Source organism: Oryzias melastigma, linkage group LG10 (assembly GCF_002922805.2).
Source record: "Oryzias melastigma strain HK-1 linkage group LG10, ASM292280v2, whole genome shotgun sequence".
Classification (NCBI taxonomy): Eukaryota; Metazoa; Chordata; class Actinopteri; order Beloniformes; family Adrianichthyidae; genus Oryzias; species Oryzias melastigma.
Window position 1 is genome coordinate 26,604,590 of NC_050521.1, and position 20,428 is coordinate 26,625,017.

Genomic DNA, 20,428 nt, shown 5'->3' on the forward strand with positions numbered 1-20,428 from the left:
CATTTTTGTGCAGGTTCCTCACAGTTTGCCTGCTTAAATTTTGATTATTTAATCAAAAACTTGTTTTTTTAAAAGCTTTTTGTGCCCGCTTTGCATCCGGTTTCTACACTAAAACTGCAATAATGCTTTCCAACAGTCAATACACCGTTTCAATCCTTTGTTTTCTTGTTTTCATGGATTCTGTTTCTTTGTGGACCTTTTTTCTTAAATGTTCTTTTCCTGACAGTCTATTATTGTCTGTAAAGCTGATGGTTTTGGCTTTTATCGGTAAAACTGCAGGTACGTTTTTGTGCTTCTTCCAAAAAAAACAAAACAAATTCTTTTAAAAAAGCAATTTTACCCCCAAAAGAAAGACCCAGACTGTTAAAGCTGAATTAAGCAGAAAAACTTGTTCTGCTGGGTCTAAAACAGAAAGCATGCAGCGTTCCTGTTGAAGTGGTGATTCATCTCCTTTCAAACTGAGCTGGAAAATTATATATCTGACCACAAAAGGCTGACTGCATGAGAAGCCAACAAAGAGAGTCATTTTTTTGTCTGTCCACTCTAAAAATCAATACATTGCAAGAATATCCTGGATATTGCAGACATCTAAACTCCAACAGAGAACGGGATTTCGGCCACACTGTGAATTTTTAGAGGCAGTAACAAGTTTTGATAATGAAACTTTATAGCTAAAGGCAGTTTGATTGGACTGTCTCCTATTGATCACTTCATTCTACCAGTCCACTGTATGATTTAAACAGAAACACGTTTGTTTATGAATGCAGATTATGTCAAAGACTGAGCCTTCATGCAGAAGTTTTAAACCTGTCAACCTGTATTTTCCCAAATGAGCACTCATGCTGGAATGTTTCATACAAATAACTAAAAAAAAAATGACAAAAATATCACAATTAAGAGAGATTTTACAACAAGAAAATATCAACTACATAAATAAAAAGTTGATTTAGGGTGTATTCAGACTGGACACACTTGGTTCCCTTCAAGTGAACCAGAATTAATTTCCCCTGATAATCTGAAACAAGTGTTCGGTCTGAATACACCCGAGCGGACCAGGAACCGCTATTGGACCCATCTTTCGAGACGCAGGAACTCATAAAAATATGGTCAGATGAATCCAGACTCATTAAAACGACTTTAAACGTGATCCACATCGCTTCTCCCTTGTAACTCCTGGCCAATGAGTGAAGAGATCTTTAGTCATGTGGTTTTGTTTATAAGCTTTGGTTTGAAACAAGTTTGGCGTCTGAATACAGACCAAAAGCAAGGTTCTGGACTCGATTGGGACCAAATTGATCGGACTTGGTCCAGTCCAACTGACTTTTTCCAGTCTGAGTACACACTTAGTATTAGTACTTTTGACACCACGGTAAAATGGGCTTCAAAGTATGAAAATAACTTTTTTTACATCTTATTTTATAAAGTGTGATTTGATTTGATTTGAAAAAAAATTGGACGGTTGGGGATGAAGGTGAAGGACACAAAGAAGCAAAAAAGAGAGAACTTAAAAAATAGACAAAAAAAAAAACCCATCCAGCATAAAAAATGACTTTATTACAAAGAGGATTGTGACAGAAATTCAGCTGCATGCATGGAAAATGTAAACCTGAAGCTTCTGTTCCAGAAAGAAGAGCAGAAAACACACTTTAAAGATATACTGTACATTGTCCACTAATCGAGACTTTGTAGCGATGCGCAACAGTCAAATACTTTTACGTACATGGATATAAGCTAAATATTATTATTTTAGCATTTAAAACCATCAATGAAAATACTTTTTAACAGAGGAACTTTCTTTTTTACTGTCACTTTTTATCTTAAGCAACAAAAACAAACAAAAACCTGAATTTTGGGTCTTTTAGACTGTTTTGTTCTTTGTGGTTAAATAAAGTGTCATTTTGATTTATTCAGGTATTGTTTGAAGTCCTGTGATCATGTTTTGAGAACGCAGCACACATTGAGCTCATTTTAATTTGCCTGACTTGTTAGAAACAAGTTTGTGATTTTACGTCTTTTTGTTTGCATCAAATGCACATGAAAAGACAAAGACAGCAGAAACATAAAAGGAAGAGAAAAAGTTATTCAGAAACGGATGATTTCTTTCCTGTTTTTATACCATTTTACCATCATGATCTTGTTTATATTGTAGTTTCCTACTAACTCTGTTGTTATTCTTAGTACTAGATTGTTTTTTGATACATCCCTACTAAATACAAAGCCAAAAACACTGAGCTTTGGGACAGTTATTGCATTCAGTGATTTCATTTACTTCTAATTAGCCGTCATTTTATTTCTCCCTAAAAAAGAAATGTGAAAAATAAAATTAATTTGAGAAACATTATTTTTTATTGATTCTAAATAAATACAGAATTGTTGAGGCCATTTGATGATCTATGTATGAATCTGATATTTAAGTTCTGTTTTATCTATATTTTATTTGATCTCCCTGGATCTCCAACTTTCTGCATTTAGTTCAATTTTTTGTTTGGTCTTTTTTATTCCTTATTTTTTTTTTTTGTGTGTGTCTTTTGTCCACAGCTGGAATCACCACCGCCTTTTGTTCCCTTTTATGTTTGTTCTCCTTAGTTTCTGTTTTTCTTTGCTTTTTTAACATTTTTCTTAAATCTATAAATGTTTTCTGTTGACCTGTTTATCTTCTTTTATGCTCAAGTCATCAACAACCAAATATCAGACACATTTTTTAATAAACTTTTAGTTTAGAGTTTATTTCTTCTCAGGTTCATGTTTTGGCAAACAAAAGACTTTCTTTGTCATTCTACCAACTAAATTCTAATAAAATCTCTTTAGATAAGCAGAAAAATGTTAAATTTCTTAACAGTCTCTCAAACCTACATTAATAGCATATATATGTCATTACAGTCACTTGTTACATTTGTTCTTGTGTTGTGACATCATGCATCCATTTTAGTGAGACTTTTTTTGCCATGTTGTGTTTTTAATTTGTTGTAGTAGCTTAAGACAGTGACGTTAATAGCTGTAGCCAAAGATCATTCTTTATTTGTTTCTCAGCTCTAAACCCTGAAGAATTAAACAAATAAGTCATAAATATTTTGTCTTAATACTTGATTCAGTTATAGCTCTAAAATAGCATCAGGAATAAATCTACAAAACAAAACAAAACAAAAAAGCAAGGATAGAGTATTCCAACCTTGATTAAAAACATCTCCAGGAATTAATTATTTCACTACCAGAACTCCTACAAATAATAATCTTTACATATGATTATAATAAATGATTGTGAACATTTATAAAAATAATTTCTTTCAAAAATGTACATTTCCTTGATATTTTTTAGCAAACAATAACACCAAAAATGTAATTAATCAAACTTTGCAGACTGTCAGGATGATATATTTGTGAAACCCTCATTATTTTTAGGCTCTCCATCAGAATAAAACACACCTACAGTTATAGCAGCACAAATGAAGTCCCCTGGCGTCTGTCTGCTGCAGACTCTGGATCCGGCAGCTTCATTGGAACAAATGCATGAACCTCATGATCGGTGTTAAAGACATCTGCTTCAAAACAAACTACTCGACACATTCACTTGTTGATCAGTTCCAACACACCTCACTAATTGAATATAATGGGTTTTGGGCACAGCCCCTAGAGCTCTAATGTGCTGTCATAATCAAGTTCTCACTGCATGTTTATGATTCAGGGAGAGAAGCCAAATTGGTTTTCTCTCACAGGAAAAATATTAGTCCTTTTATTATCGCCGTGTGTCTGAACAAACAGGGGAGCTCCTGATTTCTACATCACCTGTGGAGGAATTCTCGCTGCTGAATCCTTTAAGACTAGAACTTTAAGGCAAAAAGAGATGGCATAGCTGGAGTTTTCAGAATAAGAGCCAGAGACCATGCTGCTTTGTACCATTTTTCATCACTTCTTATACATGTGGCAAGATGTGAGTCATGATACCTGAATTCTCCAAGCATTGTCTGAACTTTTGTCTTGATAGTTTGTTGTCCTCAAGCCTGTTAGAACTTGTTCTAGTATTTTGACCCTCTATTTTTGTCTTTGACCTCTTTCCCTGAATTCTTGGATTTCCTGAAACCTGCTGTTAGAAGCTTTTCACCTCATTTTCAGTGAATTGAAGGACTTCTTCTTCTGCTTCTGTTGACTCTAAAGTCTCACTGTGCTCCCGGCTTTGCCCTGAAGATGAACTATGAAAGACTTTTGATTCTCTCGTTTCTTTTTAATCTTTACTTGACCTACATTCACATATCGCCCTTCGAGTATTGGATGTTAGTTATCTTCTTCTGTCACCTTTTCTGAGTCACATTGTGTGAGACACTGAACCCTTAAGGCTTAGTCACAACTGCCCTTACGGGTGCTGAGCAAAGCAGTACTCACAGGAAATATCAAGGTCGTAGACCGCTGTGCGAGTCCATAGAGCGAAAATGTTCATGTGCATTTTTTCTACGAGCATTGTCAAGTTTTCTTGTCCCACTTGAAGGGGAAGGGGCCACATTGAACTTCACTCATGAACTTAACTATAAATAATTACATTTCAAATAATAAATGATTAAATTTCACATAACAATAATGCACCATGATCAGTTACTATCACTGAATAAATTAGAAATAGAAAATTCAAGTGTAGATTTACAAACAATTCAAATCCAAAAGTGATCAACTCCCCATTTACTTTTGCCTCTTACTGGCTGCCTCTTCACATTTACAGATGCCTCTGAAGGTTTTTTTGGTCCAACGTCTGTTTCTGTCTGCTGGCGTGTCAGACCAGCGCTCAGCTTTCACATGACACCCCAGTCACCACGCATGTGCAGGTGCGGTAATGCAGGCTTAATTGTTTTCACCTGTTGACCTACTTTCACTATTGCATTTTTCTTTTTAAATATATTTTTCTCAAATTTTAAGACTATAGTTTCAACTATTCACTTTCTATTCTGATTCTTTTTTTCTTTCTTAATTCTCTGTTCTTCTTTGTTACAAGCTTAAAAGTTTTAAAGCTCCTTCAAACCGCTGCTGTTTTAACCAGAGTTTATTAGTAAATCCTTTTGGTTCTTGTTAGCCGTCTGTAGTCGGTCAATTATTCAGTATTACACTCTAAATACAACTTTTAGGTTGTAAAGTTTGAGGTTTTAAATTATTTTTAGAACCAAAGATGAAACTTCTGCCTCAAAAACGTAAGACATTAAAAAACATAAACATTTGAAATTATTTGACTGCCAAAACGCCATTCTGATTGGTCCAAAACAGTAAGAGAAAAATGTTAACTGTCCTTTATGACATGAAAGGTATTTAAAATCCTTACACCTTGACGTGTCTTGGTCATTTTTAAAATTCAAACGTATTTCACCTGTTTTTCTCAAAGTTGCCACTCTTCTGCACCAAAAACGGAGAAGGAAATCGGATATTTTTGTTATTTGTTCAGTTATTGTGTAGAACTGTGCAAAGATAAAAGTAAAATGAATTTATGTCGTCTTCATGTTAAAACTAACTTGATTTGTCTACTTAATCTGACCACTTCAAAAAATAGGAGAAGCCAGATTAAAGCGTCATGTTAATTTATCTCACAAGAATCATGAACTACCATTGATTTAAGAAAAATAATCCCAATCTGCATTTATTCTGCAACCACAGGCCCGTACCAACAGTTTAGCTCACAGTTGATGACCATGTTTTTGTCCTGGAATTACTTTTATTTGAAATGTTTTTATTTTTGTTTGTCTGCTGTTTTTATCTGTCACCATTTTTTGTTGTATTACTAGATCCCTTTCCTAAATAATACTTTTAACTATTTCCATGATTAATGTAATAGTATAATTTTCATCTGTGTGCTGCTGATCCTTTTTCATTCAGGTCATTGGCTTAAACTAATAGTGCAATTTTTAATTTTAAATCGGTATTATATAAGCTGTAACTGTTGACATTTTTTGTTGATGTTTTAAACCAAAAAATGTTTTTAATAATCCTTTATAAATACATAAGGTGAAAGAAGTCTCCTTTTATTGTATCATTTCTGTGACCAAAAGCTTTTTTGCTTTGCTGTCTGACAGATTTCTGAAGAGTAAAAAATTATTATTTAGTATTTTATAACCTTCTTTATTGGTTAATAAAACTATAAAGTTGTTTCTGAATAAAGACCTGTACTAAATTCATAAATTCCATGTTTGCTAAATGTCACTTTACAGTCGACACAAACAGGATTGTGCACAAACATCTAACAAACAGTGAAAAAAGAAGAAAAAGAGACTCAAACTCTGAGTTTTAAAGTTTCCGTGTGGATGTAAAAATAACGTTTAAACAAAATCAGTTGGAAAAATCCCATCTTTGCCCACGTCGTTGGAGCCACAAGAGTTCCTGACAAAAACCTAAAGAACGGCCAACAAAAATGTTCAACTGCCAAATACCACAGAGTTAGTCTCATTACAGCCTTTTCTAGAATGATGAATGAAAAAAACACACAAAGTGAGAAACAATGTTTTGTGCTTTGATAAAACTCCAGTCATGCAAAAAACAAGAAAATGATGCTCCAATTATGTGAGGACCTAGTGGGCAAAGTTTCCCTCATGCTGGTTGATATTTGGATTTGAGAGGAAATAATGGAGGCAATCAGAAGCCCCCCACCCCACCCCACCCCACCCCACTGAGCTGCCAACCTGTTTGTCACAAGTTTGCCCTTACAGGTGAAATCCTCCACCTTTAGTTTTTGTCTGCATGTGAGTCTGTTACCATCATTATTAAAAAAGGAATAAAAACATGTGTGAAGGTCATATTCACTGACGCCCCCTCCGTTTCCGCGGTTACTGTTGTTATCACTGCCTAATGATGTCCCAATAGGATGTTGGAGCACACGAGAATTCACTTTTAAAGGGTAAAAACATGCAAGTTTTATTTTATTTCTGAGACATTTCTAATATTAGTTTTGAATAGAGCTCGGAGACTCACGATCTGCTCCCAAAAATTTGAGAGTATAAATATTTGGGACGCCCAAGATCACTGATTCGCCATCTTTATAAATAGAGTGTAATAAAAATACAATTTTTAACGATATATTTATTGCCCTGAAATGCAGAAAAATACTAAATTTTAAACCAAAAAAACCCGAATGTGTACCGGAAATTAACACATTTTTCAAATAAAGTGTTAGTATTTATTATTGTTTTTTTTTTCTGTAAAAAAAATGAGATTGAAGTTTAGATTACGGACATAAGTTCTGAAAAATCGAATTTGCTTTAATACCTGAGCTTTAGCTCAAGTGTTAACATTCTTCTGGTGATGGTAACTTTTCAACCGTTGAATGAAATAACGTAATTCCAGCAGATTCTAAAGTGGAGAGAGGCAGCCTTGCACAGATATGCAGCACTGCACATTAGTGAAGTATGTAATCGACGTTAATCAGCTGATTCTGCTGCAGAAAAAAGCGACTTTTTATTCCGGCTTTGCTCCGACATGCAGTAAATGGAAATACTTTGGAAAATACTTTTCGGATTTGTTGTTAAATGCTCCAAAACAACAGTCATGTTTAGGATTTTCTGTTGTTTATGTTATTGTTAAACTTAACCAGATGGTTGTCAATAAAAGTGACAAACTTCATTTCTTTTTCTCTAAATCTTTGTGCTTTTATCAGTTTTGTTCTTCTGATCTACTCTTTTAAGTAAAGGTACAAATGCTGGGGATTTAATACAAATAATTTTAACTTTCAGTAAAAAAGGAAATGTGTAGCAACAAACATAATAAAAAGTAAGAATTGTGGTTCCATCTGTGAATTGCTGAGCTTGATTCTTGAATCAAATCAGATCAGCACCCAAGTAACGATACACATCCCTAGTTTTAAATGATAAACATGTTTGTTTCTTAGGAAACGTGTTGCATTTTTATAGACATCCCAGTTGGACCACACAGAGCTTAGAAAACCATGTCAAATGTATGTTAAATATCATTTAACATACATTTTAATGTTGCAACGATTCACAGGCGAGGTATTTTTCAGGTCAGGCACAGATGAAAATACAGAAAGTAGAAACTACTTAGACTGTTGTACCTTAAATGTAGTTAGAAGCTCTTGCAGAAACAGACTCGGTATGGATTTCTCTGCTTTTACTGTCAGCACAAACAGAAAAGAGACATAAATACACTAGAACATAAAGCAGAGACTGAAACAGGTTAGTGACCACAGCAATCACAGGTTTACTTAGAGACGAAGGAAAGATGCTTAAGTTCAACATCCAGCAACATCAGGCGGAGACTCTGTAGCAGTTAAAGGCCTGGCTGAGGTCTCCCAGTCAAGTGTGAGAGAGACGGCGAAGACACTCGTTTAAAAGAGGTTTATAAATGAAAGACTAAAACAAACCCAGCTCTAAAACCAAAGCTGCAAAAACAGTCTGGTAGATGAAAGTATTTTGTCTGAAAAATAGGGACCTCATTGAAGATTTTATGGAAATTTAACATGCAAGAACACAATTTAAAAATCCAATTCTTGGCTTAACAAGCAGCACATGAAGAGAAGCTGAATTATAGAAATGTGTCTTCATCTCATTCTGCTCAGAGCTCTGGCAGCAGCGTTTTGGATCAGCTGGAAATTTTGCAGATAAGCTTTGGAACAGTCTGAAAATAAAAAGTCACAAGTCTGTCTGCGTTAATATGAGACAGGATGTTTTCAGTTTTAGGTGAAGGCAACTCAAGAAAACTGTTTTCACCTGATTTGAAACTAACCCAGCTGCAAAGCAGATCATTTCTGTAGCTTTTGAAGCTTTCATGGATGAACATTTGAACAAAAATTTGAAAATATGCAAATAAACTAATGGAAATGAGTTTTAGAGTTTAAAGCAGCAGCAGGTGGATGGATGTCCAGATGAAAGAAGCCCTCTGAGGAGGAGAACACTTCAGGAGATGCTTCTGCTTAAGAATATTATTCTGCTTGAGGAGAGTAAATGAAAGAGAATGAACCTGTCAAGTGGAACTAAGCTCCCAAAGCATGATCCATCGCTGTGTCAGGAAACTTGTGAATTCAAGCCAGTTTCATTATGATTAAGAAACCAATGTCATTAGTTTACATCAGAGTTGGGAGCACATGATGGATGTGGGTTCACGCTTTGGCTTGTTTTCTTAGTGCTCTGCTGCACATTCACTGGAAGTCACAGCAGCTGGTGATATGAGGAAAAATTGACTTAAGGATTTGTCTTTTAAAATGACAATCTCAAAAAAAAAAAAAAAGACAGACAGACAGCAAAGTTTTCAAGGCCAAGCTCTGAAAAGCAGCAGAACTTTCAGAAATGTGGTTGAAAATATTCTTAATATTGGTGCATAAATAGTAGCTGAAATATTTTACAAAATACATTTAAGGACAGAAAATATTTACATCTTACTAACGGCAAGGACACCATAGGACAACATCACCTGTATAAGTGCATGCAACTTCCAATATCCTTCTGAGTACTTCACGATACACTCACCACACGCACGATTGCAAGACACTAGAACACTTTTGCTATAAAGAGCTACACCATCACTTTTTTCAGGTAAATTTTACCCGATAAAATATTCCCAATATAAAGTATTTTTCATAAAAAAAAAAATAGATCAAATTATGACAACACATGATAGAATTAGAGTAGTTTTCTTGTATTTCAATTTGTGGCATATGTAACAAAATGGAAAATAAAAATATAGGAGGATCCCAAAAAGTGTTAATAATAATTTTCAGAAACGGTTCACCAAAACCTGGATCAATTCGATTTAGATTTTTTTTTTCGATTCTTTAATTCAATTAAATTTTTAGTTTACACACTGATACACATTTGTTTAGAAATACATTATATTAATGTGATAAAGTTCACACACTGTAAAATGTATTAGTGAAATAATGAGATAGTTAATATCATACAGAGTTACATGGATTCTCTAAAGGAGAAGTTCTAACAAAAATGTTCAGATCATTAAGATTGTAAACATTGTTCTGCTTCTCCCAGAGGGCGTTTTAGTTTGGCCACTAGGTGGCGATCGAGCTAGAGCATTACACCTTATTCCAAAAGAAGAAAGTATGTGCAAAAAATTGTGCTATAGACCACATATGGTTACTTTAAAAAAATATTTCCTTAAAAGAGTTTGGAAAGCCTGTGAGTTTATAAAGATGTTCATTGAGTCAACAATGTATCTTTATTCTAGTTTACCTATGGTAAATTCCATTAAACCTTAGCATCAAGCTAGCAGACTTTAGCTTTATGTACTAAATGGATTTATATTTTTATGAGTCGTATATTGATTTGTTGTGCTTGAATTGATTCAAATCAATTTTATTAACTACTAAAAGCATGCTTGGAAATGACTGAAAAATTAGGAATTTGAGAACAAAAAATTCCTAGAAAAAAAAATATTGATACTGGAGACTTGACCTTTGGTCCAGTCATTCCTGGGACATGGAGACTTTACCCAGGGAACCAGAGCACTCAGAAAGATGCAACAAATTTAAAACCATGTAAATACTTTTAAAAAACCCTCAGGACTCGGCCTTCGTGAAGTCAGGCCAAAGCCGTCACCGTGACTTCTTGATATGGCTGCTGGCATTTTAAAATCCCTCGACAGCGATTGGTCCGAGATGGTCTGAGTCACGTTTTTAAAGGAACTACTGTCCAAGTCCACACTCCTTCAACTGGATGCAGTTTTAGCAAAATGGCTGAGAAATAACTGTCTCTTTCTCAATAGAAGTCTATGGGATTTTGACTTCTTGGAACCAGCGGGTACTTCCTGTTTAGAACACGAGAGAGGAGGGGTTGATATGTCCAGTGATTTTACAGTCAATGGCTGTACCTCTTCGCCACAGCCACCTTGTGTAGCATCTAGGATTGGATTGCAGTTTCAGAATTTGTGTATTTTGAGCTGTTGGTGTAGAGCAGAGGTGGGTGGTGTTAAATTAAACTCACTGTTACATTTATGTGGGTTTGAAATAAAAATATATTCATTACTGTAGTGTTTCTGCTCCACACACTTAACCTTCACTAGAATGAATCTGTAATGAAAAACATGGAGTCATCTCAGCGTGCGACCCAGTGCGTCCCTGCTTGAAACGCAACGTTTCGGGAAAATAAAGCAACAAAAATATTCATCTGAACTTCTTCCTCTTTTACTTCAAATGATCCTGAATCGACTGCAAATAAAAAAACAGTTTAATTTTAAGAGATAAGAATTTGATTTCTGACTATAAGTCTCTAAAAAACTATAAATTTAAGTCAAAGTTAAAGTTTGAAGTGTGCTCATGCAGACGTTGAGCCGCGCAGCGCCAGATCTGTTCGACTCTGCGGGTTGGCATGTAAAACACTGAAGAGACTCCTCCTCACCTCTCCACGTGAGTTCATTTGCAGGTTTCCTTATTTAGAAAAAAAAACATCTGGGCTTCTGGCATGAAACCCACACACTGATGCTAATTGGATCAGGCATTCATTCCAGCTCTACCAACCGTAAAACTGTTGAGAAGTCTCTTAACAACTTCAAGCAAAACTTTCTGAGCTTGTTTTGAATTTTTTAGGCATGTAGGTCTTTTCCACTCTGATTTTTCATGTTAAATAAAATGATAGAAATTAGGTTTGTTAGATTTAGATGTTTAGGGTTGGTAGGAAGGTTCACATAAGCTGTTTTACAGCAACAGAAGCACCAAATGCTGAAGGAGAGGGTTCTTTTTTTGTAGTGAACTCAAAGCAATCTCAGAATGGCCGGATCATTTTCCTCATTAGGGAGGAACCTCTTCCAATGAAAACACTCAACTTTGAAACCTCACTTAAGCCATGTTCCCAAAGATTTAATTTAATACTGAAAAGCTACTCAGTATTTATGCTTTCAGGCAAACAACAGAAACACTTTTTTTCAAGAAACTCAAAAAATCTGCACCAAATCTGCTTCCTTAAAAAAAAATTTATTTTTACATTTTAATTTAAAATTTTTAAACAAAAAAAAGCAAATTAAATTCGTTAATATAACCAATTTGTCTGTAATAATGCAAAATGTTAATAAATGTCCGCACAGTGTATCATGGGGGATTTTCAATACAAACATTTATTTTACAAAGTGTTGAAACTATTAGAATAAATTATCAAACAAGCTCTGATAATATCTCGTGAAGTAACTGGACAGTTCTAAATAAAAGACGTACTGTATTCTCTTTTCCCCATAACATCATTTACAGAAGAATATATTTTTGAAGACAAACCAAGCTTGAAAACTATTTTAATGTTTCCCTTCTCACTTATGCATTCACATAGTTTTTTATTTTTATTTTTTTACGTCTTGCTTGTCAAATTTTCAGAAACTTTTATATGGATGTCCTTTTTAAGTTTTGCAGGCGATGTTGACACCACCTTCACCAGCACGTATGTAAGTGAACACTTCCAATGACAAATGTGAGTCACACCCGCTAAGCTATACTGTTTGTTCATGAGGAACAAATTGGCCAAAAAACTGAACTGGTTTCAACTGGTCTGGAGCTCCATGTGGGCTAATTTAAAAATGCCTTCATCAATGTGTTAATTACTAAGTACAAAAGAGTAACATTGTATAAAAAGTCTTCATTTAGTATAAGAAACCTTTCACAGGTTTATGCAACATGAGAAGATGTATGTTTTTGGCTTCCGGATTCAAAACTCTTGTGATTATGCGGCGGTAGAGACGTTTCTAAGATCATTTTCAGGCTCTACGAACAAATGTGGTTAAACGCGCATTGAAAGTGAAACCAAGTCAAAGCCTGAATAATCAGGGACTCAACATTGATAGTGAGGTATAGATGGTGTCCCTTTCAATTCCCGGAAGTACCAACCATTTAAAAATTGATCATAAAGGAGAAATTAATAAATGCGGTTTGTGCCCGCCTGGAATTGTATGACACCCAGTCTTTCATACATCGGAATAGAGCTGTGAAATAAAACGTCTGGAACAAGAGTTGTAATGTTTGCACCGCTTTGACATTTTCCATGAAGCCTCTTCCAACTGCAGGTGGTGACATGTGCTAGTATCAGCTAGTGACCATCCAGTGAGAACATCATGGGCTTAACACACGTCCAGTGTGAACGTGACTGAAAAACAATCAATATTCAATTTTGCACTGATATTTCACTTTTCATAAACCTGCAGCTCCGTAAGAAAAGGTTATTCATATTAAATGGACTGACAGAATCCTGGCTTCTTCCTCTCTCTGGAAGTTTTTGTTCACTTTCATCTACAGATGAAATATCAGTGAAAAAAGTTTCTCCTCGAAGGTGGAGTTTTGTCTGAATGACTCAGAATCTAGCGCATTTATGTCTTCATCATGCTGTGAGCGGTAGCATCCCCCTCCTCAGACACGGCTCTCCATCCCGGAGATGTTTGTTGGAGTAAGTGTCTGCAGAGGGAATGAAGACAGTTAAATCAGAACCGTTTTCTGGAGCGCTGACGGTCCTCCCAGCCTCAGCTGCTCCTCTGCAAATGTCACAGGCGAGGCAGAAATGCCAGGCTTTTGTGTTTGTGCTGGCCGTCTCATGTCCTGCAGCTTAACTAAAGGTGGTATTTACATAAACACGATGACAAAGACTTGGCAGCTCGGAGCGCCATGCCGTGAAGAGCACATGTGTCAGAGGAAAACAGCTGCTTTGTGGCTCGGTTAGGGTTTTAGACAGCAAACGTTTGTTCCTTCTGTCAGAGTTTTGTTAAGGAATCTGCTTTTATACTTTCTTGGTCTCTTTGGTGAACAACAAAAAGTTAAAAAAGCATAAATGATTGGAGTTGATTAGAGTTCCTGGGAAAAAGGCGATTCAGATGTGATCTGCTGATTTCACCCTTTGAAACTATTTATGTAAAATGTGTTTGGTCTTAAAATGTTTAACTACATTCTTAAAATGTCAATATAATCATGTGTTTTATTTTTTATTATAACACACTAAATTTTATTTAAAGAGAATGAACTTTATTTGTCATGTGAGTTTATTCTTAACTTTTTATGTTCAGTTACAAAATCAACTAAAATTTTTTAGTTTTTAAATTAATTTACCAAACTGGTATTCAATTATTTCTCAATGACTACAGTCCAAATTTCTGTTTTTATTTTTTACAATAAAAGTTTAATTAAAAAAAAGAAAAATTTGCCTGAAATTTTTTCTTCAAAATTTTAACTTGTCAGCTTAATTAAAACTGTTTTAGTTTAATTTTTTCGTGTTTCTTCAGCGCAAGTGTGTTTTTGCATGGGTGAGTCAGTCAGTGTAAAGTACTTCTAAGAAAGTAGTAAATTGCTAAATAATCATACACCATTTACCATTTCAATGACCTATTTCAAGTCCCAACAGATCCAGTTTATGTAGAGAAAGTACAGACTTTCTCTCTCACATTTATTCTAGATGTTTTGTTTTCTTTAATCCCTGGAAAGTCTTTATAAATGTTCCTTTTTTCAAATAATTATTTCCTTATAAATTTATTCTCTTTAAAATAAACAATAAATAAAAAAAAAATCTGCTTCATTAGGGAGTAGAAGGGAGTGTGCCTTCTATCTATTATTACAAAAATAAAAAACAAGTTTTTAAATTGGAGACTTCAATTCTATAACCAGACACATGTAATCTGTTCTAAACAAACTCTGTTCTGACAGCTAATAGAAACTCAATCCAACTCCTCCATCGCTCCTGGATTTTTATTTTATTTTGTAAATGTATCTTTCTATGTAAAAACAGGTTTTAAGGCAGAGCAGCAGTTTGTCGTAAATCTTTATGATCCTCTGAAGATGTTTGTTTTAGTGCCAGACATCAACTTTACAACTGTTCAGATGTTCTTTCATAGCTTCACCTGAACATGTGAGACATAAATGTTGGAGCACCTGTTCTTTATTTGTAGAGTAACACCCCCCCACCACCACTACCCGTCCCACCCCATCAGAGGTCCATCATCTCCATCATCCTTGAAGGTAAAGCTGTGGGGCTCTGAGAATTCCCCAAAGGAAGCCAGACTTGTGTTGGTATGTTTACTGTCGTCAAGTCACCCCCCTGAGAGACTTCAGCCTCAGAAAACGTGTGGTGGGGGGGTGTTGAAACTTCCCTGCTTATCTAAGCTGTCAGGAGTCCAGTCTGACGGATTAGACTGGACTCTGAGCATGAAATAGGAACCTTGTGGAGACAGATCCACGGTCCCGTTAACAGATGACAGAAACTCCCCTGTGGTAAAGCAGGCATGAAGAACGGGTGCAGAAAGATATTTATTTATGAATCCAGCTTCCTTCAGGATCTGACCCGCTTTCTAGGGCTTACACTGCTGCTGGTTTGTTTATTAACCTGCCAAATCATTAGAGTCCTTATACCAACACGGATAACGAACTGGAGGCTTTAAATCAAACAAACTTTTCAAGGCTGCTTTTGCCATCTGATACGGTCCGGTGCTGCGTATGGGCAGGGCTCTAAATCAATGGGGGTAAAACTTAAAGGTGTTTCCTTTAGTCTGAACAGAAAAGGGATTCGGCTTGACTTTGACTTAATAAACAATAACTTGGAAGAGTGATTTTTGTATTATGTTGCTCTGAGTTTGTGTCTAGATAATTTTAACATCTGGAAATGAATTTATATGCATGAATAGGCATTCATGAAGCCATTTCTAAGACAGAAAATGAAAGAAGGCACCATTAATGTTGATCTTTTTTCAGGAATTTGGCTTTTCCTTGACCTGACTCTGAAAATCAACCGGTGTCAAATGTTGCAGTTCCTAGGGCTGGGTTTATGAAATCGATTAACCAATTTGAATTGATCTAAGCTTAATAGATTAACACAGAGTCCGCTAGCTTGATGCTAACTAACGTTTAATGGAATTTCCCATAGCACGGCTAATGCTAACTCTATATGCGCTCAGGCATGAATTTCTCAAACTCTTTTGAGGAAACATTTTTTTAAAGTATCCAGTTGTGGTTCTAAACATAGTTTTTTGCTCATACTTTCTTCTTCGCTTGGAATAAGGTGTAATACTGTTCAGAATCTTGGGATAAAGATCAGATGATCTGGCTGAAAGGAGGTACAGATCTGGCGTCGCAGGTTTCTGCCCCAAGTTAAAAATCTAAACTAAGGAGTAAGGTTAATAATGCATTATAATTAGCATGCATACATTTTTGATAAGCCTATTTAGTAATTATTTTACTGGACTACTAGTAATTAAAAAAAACTCTTACGTTAACATATCATCAGTTGTTTGGGTCATCAGGGGTTCAAGTTTTCCCTCATTCAGTTTTTTTAATGGATGCAGTTACCAGTAGTACGACATTGGAAACTACTATCCATCCAGTGTGATAAATAAACTGTGCACACGTAAATAAACATGTGCATTTGGACCCGTCCAATCCATCATCAGCAACGGTTCTCAACAACATCCCAACAAGCAATCCATCAGCTCTCCGCCGAAGTCTCCTGAGAAATCAGAAGCTTTGCAGTTGATCCCTCATCGTTGAACAGACTTATCCTCAGAATGTGTGATATTGCTTTGGCAAAAAACACAGCAACATGTGCAGGAGACTGTGTTCCAGTTCTGAGGAAATATAATAATTAACTCTGTGTGTGTGTTTGCTGGTGTAAACTCACTGCCTTTGGTCTTTTGTCTGTGATAATGAGCCGTTTTGTTCTTTATGTATTTATCATCAACCATCTATCAGGCTTGTGTCTTACGTAATGCATCTGGAGCCAGTTGCATGAAAATAAAAGCACAGCGTGGAGCCTGTTGACTCCTGATTATTTAACTCAATGCAACAGCAGAATTTGTGCTGTTTGGAGTCCAGATAATACACATCCATTCTGTCCACTTAAGTGGCATTTTCCTTAAAATATCTTTGCTAATTTATTGGTAATAATGTTTTTTGTTTATTTTTTAATGTCCTATTCCATCATTTCACTAATGAAAGTGGTACTTATTTTTACTTTATTCCACTAGTTATATGAAAAGTATTATTTTAATTAAAAAAATGCTGTTTTTTAATTGAAATTTTAAAATTAAATCATGTTGTTTGAATCTGATCTATTGTTATGTCTTGCTGCTGCTGTGCTGCATCCCTGGCCCTGTCATTCTGCTCACCTGGCTGGTGAGCCTAATGTTCTTGATCCGCACCTGCCAGGTAATTTAGACAGAGGTGGTCCTCAACCAGGAGGCAGGGAGGCAGAGCAGAGGAGGCTGAGGAGCAGCAGGTCTTTGAGTTTGAGTTGTGCTGGTGTGTTTGGTTCTCTTTTTCCTCTTTATGTCCTCAGCAGTTTTACGCTGTTGGGTTTTGTTATTTTAGTTCCTTGGCAGTCTTTATTTGCGGGCTTGCTTTGTTCCTTTTTGCTAGTTAGATCCAATTAAGCAGATGACTCCGGTCAACGTGGCTGAGTCCGTAGTCTCCCTGACTTATTTTCTGTTTGGCCGAGGTTCCAATCCCTTTGTTATGCATTTTTATTTTTTTAACCAGCACAATAACGTCTTTTTGCTTTACAGGACACAGTTTCTTTTTGTCAATAAACGGTGTTCCTCATCTTCTTGGTGTCCTATTTCCTATATTATGGTCCCCTTTTTGGTCTTTCCCCTAGACTGAGGCTGGTGTGCCTATTGGGGCTGTAACACCACTAATTTCTGATACCAGCAATACAGTGGAAGATGGCATCACATGTGCTGTGACAATCAAACCTATGACACCTGCATTTAGAAGGATGTTTTCCCCACAAACGGAAGCTTTCATCAAAGAAACGGTTAGATGTGCATTCATGCAGGAGTCCTGCAGTAAATGTTGTTTGTGTGTAGATGTATGCAGCGGCTCCTATCTCTTTCTCTTTGTTTAGATAGCTTTTCATTCATTGTTTGCTCATGAATGCATCCTCCCAAAAAAAAAAAAAAAAACACAATCTCTTTCATCTACATTCAGAGCAGGCAGCAGACCTCACAACACTACAGCTTTCAGTCACGTCTTTCATCTGCTCAGCTCAAGATGTAAAAGCAGCTGGAGCGCTGAACGCTGCATATATGTTCAGGATGGAAAGACGACTCTTAGATTAAGAGAAAAGAAGACTATTCTGTCAGAAAGCAAAGAAAAGATAAAGCAGTTTGCACCTCCGATTAGAATCAAGTAAACAGTTCAGGTTTGATGTAGTTCGGAGGCGAAGGGCTAAAAATGAAAAAAAAAAACAAACCTAACAAACATAGATCCATGCTTAAGCACCAGACAACAAGCATAAGTGCTGCTGTGGTTCTTCACAGGAGCATCATCAACATGCTGCAGGGCTCGGCTGGTGGATGCAGGGTAATGGCTTCAGCAGCTCACAGAACGTGGAGGCGCGGCTGCCGGTAATCCTGCAGAGAATTGGGCCCATTATGGAGAAAGCAGTGCCACTGGCCTACCGTGATCTGCAATGTGGTGAGTGACCTCTAAAAAGCTGGCGAGGCAATTAAGAGCAAATGAAAACCGTAGAAAGAAGCTGATTGGATTATTCTGACCGCCTCTGCAGTTTTTTTTTTTCTTTGCGTAGCTGGTGAAATGAAGAAGAGACTAGTGGAGCACACTGAGAGAAACCTATTTTTGCTTCAATTACTGCTCAGTTGTTTTTTTTAGAAAGATGAGAGGGGGTGCACTGCCGTGTAGCTGACAGAGCTGGCACAGGTTTGATCTGTGAAGCATCAAACCTTCATCAGGCTTTAAAGGTCCGTGTCGTCATCGGAGAATTCCCCACAAAGCCAGCCGACTCAGAAGACTTTGTTGTTCACCTCAGCAGAAGACTGTATGAATACAGTCAGACGTACTGCAGCAGGCTGGAGGGGGGGTCTCCACGGTCCAGAACAGCAAGGTCAAATGTTCAGACGGTGAATAATTCATCACTTGAATGCTTATGCAAATGTGTTTGCCTTTGTCCTGTGAGATCAAACCGGAACACATCTGTTCAAATTTGCTGCAAAAGTTGGGCAGCCTGAGCGTCACGAGGTCCAACTGAAACCTGGATCACTGTTGATGTTTGGCACAAACATTCCGTACTGAGTGAAAGTTGGAAGTGGTAAACTCAAATGAAAATCATATGTAAATGTTTAAAAAAAAGAAGAGGAAAAGGATCACTGCACACACTAAAGCAGCTGTTGGAGGAACCTGAACAGGTTTTCCTTTTAGGAATCATTCAATCTGGTTTTTGAAAAGCAGCTGACCTTTAAGATGGAGAGAAGCGGTCTCCGTTTTAATGCAGTTCTTTATTTACTTTAGATTAGAAATATTGGGGGCCCTGGAGGTCTGGTGGTTTGGGACACGGGTATGATAAGCTCTCAGGCAGATGGCCAGCTGACCCTCTGTAGAGCCCTTTAGCAAGGCATTTTCCTCCATTTGCTTCAGTAGAGCTGCTCAAATGTCGACTAGTGATGGTTCTTGACCTCTTCCAGAAACGAATAGGAAACATGAAACGATGGTTAAAGTAATCTAAGGTACCACTCTTCCACCTTAGAGCATTTAAAAGGCTTAATTTATTCTCAAGAAATTTATATTTGGAATAATTCTGGCTGATGTTGAAATGATTTTGTGAGGTTTTATGGCACTTGGTGTTATTGCAAATACGTTGATGTGGCTAGCATGCAGCAGTGTTTTTTTTTTTTTTTTTTACCTGTTACAAACAAGGTTGGAAGTTACTGCAGTCTCAGTAACGTTTGACTTTTGCAATAGCCATCTATTTTTCTATGTTTTGCAAGAAAAGTTGGGAGTATTGTGAATACATTAGCGTGGCTAATGCTTCTTACAGACAAGTTCAGAGTCACTGCGAACATACAGAATACACACATATTAGGAAGGAAATGGGTCACTTTACTAGAGGTCGACCGATGCCAATATCAATATCGGCATTGGTGCTGATATTGGCTATTTTGACACCTATCGGTATTGGCCTTTAATTGATTGAATATTTGAAACTGCTGTAGTGGAATTGGAAAAATAAAATATTACATGTGCAGAAGTTGTCTTGATTGAGGTCATTAGAAAAATAACAATTATATCAACTACAGGCTCGCAGAATGCTAAAAATAGCACAAGTTTAGCACATTGACAGCATGTTGCCCATTTTATTTGTATTTTTTTCTAAATGAATATTGCAAATGATTATCAGCGTAAATATCGGCTATCGGCCAATCAGATTTTAAGAAATACCTGTATCGTATCAGCCTTGAAAAAAAACATATCGGTCTATCTCTACACTCTACCCATTCAGTTCAAATTCGATTTTTAGATGTTTCGGTTCAATATATAATTTACAAAACAGCAGCAAACTACTAAAAAGAAAGAGAAAATATTTTTGATACGCTAATTAGCAAGTAGCAATAAAGAAAAAACTCTCAGTTGTCTTATACTAGCCCACTGTTATGTAAGAAAACAATAAATAACAAAATTTTTTTTCAATTTAGCACAGCATGTCTTTGAAACTTTCAACGAAAACATACTGGTTTTCAGTAGGGATGCAACGATTCAATT

At 36.3% G+C, this 20,428-nt stretch overlaps 1 long non-coding RNA gene across 1 annotated transcript in view; it reads left to right on the forward strand.

Moving 5' to 3' along the window:
- The window catches only part of LOC112137834, a 35,630-nt gene extending 15,403 nt beyond the window's left edge, over positions 1-20,227 (forward strand). The window contains exon 3 of the long non-coding RNA XR_002917629.2: positions 18,193-20,227. This is a non-coding gene — a long non-coding RNA (uncharacterized LOC112137834). The remainder of the gene's footprint in view (positions 1-18,192) is intronic.
- Positions 20,228-20,428: the final 201 nt, after the last annotated feature.